This window comes from Nannospalax galili, unplaced genomic scaffold (genome assembly GCF_000622305.1).
Source record: "Nannospalax galili isolate Female #2095 unplaced genomic scaffold, S.galili_v1.0 scaffold399, whole genome shotgun sequence".
NCBI lineage: Eukaryota > Metazoa > Chordata > Mammalia > Rodentia > Spalacidae > Nannospalax > Nannospalax galili.
In genome coordinates this window covers 1,260,654-1,268,238 of record NW_008345053.1, presented here as the reverse complement: position 1 = coordinate 1,268,238, position 7,585 = coordinate 1,260,654, and positions in this window count along the sequence as shown.

The window sequence follows — 7,585 nt, the reverse complement described above, 5'->3', positions numbered from 1 at the left end:
TATCTATCTATCTATCTATCTATCATCTATCTATCTATCATCTATCTAAATCATCCATCATCTATTTACCTACTTACCTATCAATCAATCATCTATCTATCATCTATTTCTATCCTCTATTGTGATCATAATGGATACAGAACTGAAAACTGTTTCAGAGATTCTACATCAATGTTCCTCTGTGAGCCATATCCTGCTCTTGAACAGCTTCTCCTCCTTACATGTCACATTCAAATGATGTCAGATCAAGTACTAGGTTTTCAGAACTTAAAGTTCTGATAGTCTTGTCTCACACTGCCTTTATTTAAATTGCATTTGAATGCTCAAATGCATCATTATTTTAGAGTAATTTATGGTAAAAATCTATACATGTAATTTACTAAGAGCCAGAGGAGGAGGTGCATGGCCATATGAAAACAAAGCCTTAGAGGCTCATGGGACCTTGCTCATATGAACTTACAGCTATGGTATAGCATGTACAAGACCTAAGAAAACTCAGAAAAAAACTAGCATAGAACTGGGAAAATGGGCATCAGGCCCTAATCTTAGCCAAAGAACTATTGGTAGCTGGTTACTGCTGGGTGAGGAGAGCTGATCTTCTTTAAGAAAGGGACTCTAGATAGGCTGACTAGACATCAGTGGATGAACTTGCACTAAGGGACATCTGGAGACACTAACTTGACTTGCTAGGCCTTAATAAAATGACAGAATGCATGAAATCTGGGAGGTGGGGGACTATGGAAGAGTGTGGGTGGGAGAGGGGGTATAAAGATGAGTAAGATGTTTCTTATGAAGTTCACAAACGTGCAATAAAAATATACAGAAAAGCAAAACAATAAGCAGCAACCATTAAAAATCAGCTTTCTAATTTTCCGTAAGACTTGTGGCTATAGTCCCGATAACTGTACTGTTATCCGTGTGTCCATTAGAGTAAAAGCTTAGAAGAGTGGTAAAGTTTAGCCTTTCCATCCTATTATAAGTCAAAATGTTTATACTCACTAGGCTCAAAATGAGTACTTGTAATTGTATAAAATTTGCCAAAATAGACTGGAATCCTCACAATGAGGATCGAATTCAGCTACAAGGAACAAAAACTAAAATTCATTTCTAAAAACTGTTTAGGGGGCTGGGGAGACAGCTCAGTGGACAGGGTAGAAGCTGCAGGGCATGAGGGCCCCAGATTTGATCCCAGGTGCACATGTAGCAAGCTAGACATGGTTACAAGTATTTACAATCTTAGCACTGAGGCAGCTGTAGGGGCTCAGAGACAGGCAGGCCCCTGGAATTCACAGGACAGCTAGTTTAGCTAATCAGCTAGCATCTGGTTCAGTGAGAGACCATGTCTCAGGAGAGAAGATGGAGAACTCTTAAAGAGGCCACCTGATGTTGACATCTGGTCTCCGTACACACATGCACACATTCATGTGTTTCTTCACACAGAGGTGTATAAAGTTAACCACACTATATTTTGTATTTTTAATTTTTGGGGGATTTCATACATGAGTACTTTATTTACATAATTTACACAGTCTTTACTCCCTCCTCCAACTCTTCCTAGGTCCTCTCAGTTTCATGACCTCTTCTTTATTATTTCTACATACATACATGCATGTATATATATATATATATGCATGTAAGTATGATCCACTGAGTCTGTTTAATCGTACTTGTGTATATATATGTTTAGTGCTGACCACTTGGGACTCGGCAATCCATCAGGGAGCTCATCTCTTAAAACTGATTCTCCCTTTCTCAGCAACTGGTGATTCCCTAGTTCTTCATTTAGAAGTGGGATCTTGTGAAATGTCCCCCATCCACCTTGGCATGTCAATTGGTATCATTACACAGGACCTGTCTGGGCAGCCGATTGTCGAGATGTCCTGGGCACAGCTTCCCTTTCACATCTAAAAGACATTATCCAGCAGTAGGTGTCCTGGTTCTCTGGCTCTTACTATCTTTCTGCCCCCTCTTCCATGATGCTCTCTGGGCCTGAGGTGTAGGGGTTGCACTGCAGATGGGCCTGGGTACTCCATCCTTATTTATTCTCTGTTTGCGTTTGACCAGCTGTGATAGTCTCCATCCTTTTCAAACAGATGCTTCCTGGATGAGTGTTGAGAGCTACATTTATCTGAGGATATACATATTTATAATATAGCAAGAAATTTTTTAGGGGAGAAAAGGAAGTAGGCTCTCTTCTAGGGCCTATGACTTCTTCAGCCATAAGCCCTTGGCTAACTTTACAGTACCAGGCATGAATTCCCTCCTATTGAGTGGGTCTTAAGTCCAGTAAGATAGCTGTTGATTACCCCAGGATAAAAGTGCCACGAATGAGCCAGTGGGGATGTTCTGCTGGACTGGTCATTGTGGTTCATTAGGCTTTACAGTTAGGCAGGATTATTGGTTGCTTTTCTCCCTTGCCAACTTGCATGGCGCCTTCCGGTAATGTGAGCACTGGTCTTCAGGGAGGACCAGCTCCGAGGTCAGTACCCATTCAACTTCTTCAAGTCCCGTGTCCAAAATGTATGATGTTTTCAGCAATAGGGTCTTTACCTTCAAGTTCTGGGAGCCAAACACCAACTATAGCAATAGCTTATATTGTTTTGGAGGCCCTTTGACTACCCTGACCAAAATTTCAGGAAAGTTTCTCGTGTTTACACTGGGTTCTTTTTCCAAAAGCTTTCAGCTACACACAGGCACACACACGCACACACACATTCTATGTATTTTAAGTAAACTTGTAAAATAATACAGTTCCCTTTGTCAGGCATCTTCAGTATTGTTTCTCTCTCCTCCCTGCCTCTCCCTCTGTAGTACAAGTCCCTCTCTCCTCCTTAGCTCCTCCCCAGTTTTTTCATTTCCTCTAGCTAGTGCCTGTGTCCTGCTATCCTTTCTAGAGCTCTTTCTCCTTCCCTGCTCCATAGTCCCTTTCTACTTCCCTGTGTCTGTGGTTACTTCAGGTTTTCTACTCACATCTAACAATTCAGAACTAGGATCCGCACATCAGAGAGAACATGTGGTATTTGTCTTTCTATGTCTGGGTTACATCATTCAGTGTAACATTTCCGGTTCTATCCATTTTCCTCAAAACTTCATAATGCCATTTTTCTTTGTCACTGAATTATCTTTGATGTTTTTGTTTAGCAAGTTGTTCAAAGAGAGCCTGCCCAGGCCTGCTGTGGCTGCACTAAGGCTAGCTTGGGGGCTAGCCTCAGATAACTGTCCCTCTGCTTGTGACCTTACATCTTCTGCTTGTGACCTCACATTCAGCTCCAGTGTTGTACTGAGTTTTAGGTAGATAAGGGAAAGACAGCAAAGACACTTTTGAATGGAATCTTCTTCCCGTAAGTGAGATTTCTAGAAGTCCCTCACCTTCACTATGCAATGTCACTAGACACCTGGGTTATCTCTGAGGACAAGTAGGGTTCCATGATGTCATAGTTACAGAGCATGTTGTATTCCTGAAAAAAATGGGGAAGTCTAGGGGTAGAATTTAGGGAAGAAGGAATCCTAGGGAGGTTGATAGCCTCTCCTCCAAGATGACCCCTTCTTCCACTGGATGGGTATCCAATCAACTCTTCATTATTTAAAAAAGAATTATATTTTTATTTAGTGTGTGTATGTATACACAAATGTGCACATGCATATGTATGCCAGAGTACATGTATAGATGTCAGAGGACAACTTGTGGGAGTCAGTTCTCTCTTTCCAACATGCAGATTCTGGGGGATGGAACTCAGGTCGTCAGGCTTGGCAGCAGGTGTTGTTACCAGTTCCGCCATCTCACTGACTGGCCCCCAAATCATTCCTTTTTAAATTTCCTCTTCACACATGTGTTTGTTGGGGATGGGACCTGTGGAAAGGTCAACAGGGAAGGGCCACATTCCAAGACGTCGTTCTCCATTTTGAATCCTTGTGCTCGAGGAGAAGAGAGGTTTTTGAAGTGATGGGTGGGATGTGATAGCTTGACCCACCCAATCTGTGACACTGAGGAATGAAGCCAGAAATAAGGACAGCTGCTCGGCAGAGAGATTCTCCCCAAGGGATCTGAGAGAAATGACCTGCACTTTGGTAACAGAACAGTCAGATTTTCAGAGGAGAGCGAGTCCTCTTTTTTGCGTAGGAATTTTAGACTAAAATGCCTATATTTTAGTGTATTATTCTTAGAGTCTCTGGCTAAATGAATAATATTTATTTAGAAGTCATAGCATAATACAAACTTTTAATATATGCATTTAAAATATTGCAAAAATTTACAGGGTCAACTATGTACTTTTTGAACTCCATTGTCAGTGATGAGTATCAAAAATCATTTGTATACGCTATAAGAAATAAAACAATTTCATCTGATGTTTTCTTGAAATATGTGTAATGTGCTTTCTCATAAGAAGAAATTTAATATTATAGTGTCCTTTTTAAAAGATATTTGAACAGTTTGAAATGGGTTGGTTTTTATTTTCAGGTACATCTTCACTTGGTATGTGTCTGGAATGAATAAAATAAGGATGTTATTAAAATTGTAGTTCTGCATTAATGTAAATAAAATTTCTTTAATGTTTTCATAAGTTTGCTCCAGCTTCGAAAACTTCAAAATTTTTAGCTGGTCTGATAGTCGGGTCTGCATTCCTAGCTAGTTGTTTCAGTGAAGCAGGAGGATTATGAAGTCCCAACTGCCTGGGTAACAGAGAAAGTTCATGATCAGCCTGGGCAGTTTAGCCCCCATGTCTAACCACGGAAGGAGGGTTAGAGGTGTGGCTCTGTAGTAGAGTGCTTGCTACTGTGTGCAATGCCCTAGGTTTGGTCCCCAGCACCAAAAAAAGAAGAAAAAACTAAATATTTTAGTAATAACAATATTGTATTCATATTTTGGATTTTTCCAAGATGTCATAAATATCAGCCTAAAAGAACATTTCAGGACTTTGTAAAGCTTCCTCTCCAGCTGGAAGCTGGACAGGACTCCACATTTTTATGGCTGAACTTTTCGTATCCCAGCTAAAATTCAATTTTATTCCCTCATTTCCTTACTGCTAATCACACCTTTAAGAAAAACAAAGCTGGGTCTGTGGCCATAATCAGACACATTCAATTATCCCTTGAAACTAGAGTTCTCATCTGTGAAAGGTAATGAAGTTGTTTATAAAGGAAAGGAATGGTTTTATTTTCCCAGAGATTTTTGATGAGATGGGGGAGTTACACATATTTCAGCTTCTTTCATTAAAGGAACAAACTTTACATTTCTTTTCTTTTTTCAATTAATGGCCCAGAACAGTGCTTTTATTTAATCTTTCCATTGTCTGGAGTGTTTATTCCTTCACTGCAGGCACCTGGAACGTTCCTGAAGTCCTGAAAATGTTCAAATCCCATCTCAGCGCTTCTCCACATTTCTCCTGGCCTCAGGCTCCTCCTTTGTTACTAAAAATTGCCAGTCTTAATTCCCAAGATCACAGGGGACTGTTATTCTTGCCCAATCCGGTTACCAAAGCATCTAGTACATGATCGCATTGTTTATGCTTCTAGTGTGCATTCGCCTGCGGCTGCGCACACCTGCATGTAGGGAGCAGAAGTCAGAGTAGGCTGTCTTCCTGGATTGTGCTCTACCTCATCTTTCTGAATGGGATAACCCACTGTACCCAGCACTCACTGACTGATTAGGGTGTGCTCTGCGGACCCAACTGTGTCTGCGCCCTGTGCTATGGATACAGATTTGAGCAACTCTACTGAGATTTTTTTTTTTTTTTTTTACAGCAGTGTGGGATCTGAACTCTGGTCCTCAGGCACACACAGCAGACACTTCAATGAATGAGCTCCAGCTCCCATTAATGATCCCAGTGCAGCTATATTCAGGGTTCCTTTTGAGACACTGTTATCATCTGTGATTTCCTTAACTGGGTTCTGCCCAATAATACTGTTAATGCATGCCTCATTAAAAAAGAAAAGTTATGTGAAAGTATTTTAGTTATGGCTTATGGGAGTTAAACCCCCCTTGTTACAACTCTAGTTCGTTATTTACCTCATTTTGACTAGAGAAAACATGGCTGTGGCATCTCCTAAGCTGTTGACATACATCTGTCTGCATGCATTTTCCTTAGTTCCCTAGAGGGTGACTAATTGTTTTCATTTCTTTGGTCAAACATCTGATGAGCAGCAACCTAAAGGATTTTGTGTTAGGTGCTGGAGAGATGGCTCAGCAGTTAAGAGCACTGGGTGCTCTTGCAGAGGATCCAGGTTCAGTTACCAGCACTCACATGGCAGCTAACAACCATCCATAACACCAGTTCAGAGGATCCAATGCCCTCTTCTGACCTCACCGGGCATTGCATGACTCGGGTACACTTACATACACTTACGTACATATGTATACTCATATACGTAAAATAAAAATGATAAATAAAAGTTTAACAAAATAAAAAGACTTGCCTTAAAGTACGAGGGACACAGCCCATTGTGCCTGGGAAATCACGGTTGTAAATGTCTGTGGTGATGAAAGTGTGGAGGTAGGACTCCGCCTCCTTCCCTCCTCACATCTCCACTACACTGGAAACAGGGGACAGGAATTGGAGCCTGGTTAAAAACTCAAGTCCCAGCCTCAGTGATCCACTTCCTTCAGTGAGGTCCCACCTCTTGAAAGCACCACAGTCACAAAAAAATAGCACCACCAGCAGGGAAGTGAGGGCTCAAACACATGAGCCCATGGGCTACACTCTGGTTAAACCATAGCAGCCAGGACATTGTGGGTTTAACCTAACTTTATAACTCTGGACATGAAGTAGATACTGCATAGGGCGCCTGAGGACTGCACAGTGGTCAAGAGCTTGCTGCTGTTGCATATGACCCAAGTTTTCCAGCATCCAGGCCAGGCAGTTTACAGCCGCCTGTAACTCTAGCACCAGGGGATCAGATGCCCTCCTCTGGCCTCTGTGGGCACTGCACTCACGTGACATATTTGTTTTCTCTCTCTCTCTCTCTCTCTCTCTCTCTCTCTCTCTCCCCCCCCACAGGCACACATAAATAGAAATAAAAGCAAATCCTTAAGAGGTATAGGACAGTAAATAAATAAATCTTTGAAAACGACAACAGAAGAAAGCAGTCAGCAACATTGAAAGTATAAAAAGGAAGGAGATGGGAAATGGAGTCTGGAAAGCAGGCCACGTTTTGTCATGAGATTAAAAGAAGAAAAAGCAGATGTCTAATAGACAGTGTTTGATACAGCATGAGTGGAAGATTTACAATGAACCTCAAGCAGGGTGACCAGAGATCACAGGATGACTGAACATAGTGGAGAGAGGGACCAGGAGCCAGCTTCTAAAGGCGAAGGCAGCAGCAAGTTAGCAAGGGCAGTCTTAATCTTCTACAACGTTTGGATGTAAAGGAAAGAAAGCAAGAGGGAGACATGACAGCAGAACGTAGACGCCTTATACAAAGATGAAGTGACAGCAGCTGTTATGGACCAGGAGCCAGCTTCTAAAGGCGAAGGCAGCAGCAAGTTAGCAAGGGCAATCTTAATCTTCTACAACGTTTGGATGTGAAAGGAAAGAAAGCAAGAGGGAGACATGACAGCAGAACGTAGACGCCTTACACAAAGATGAAG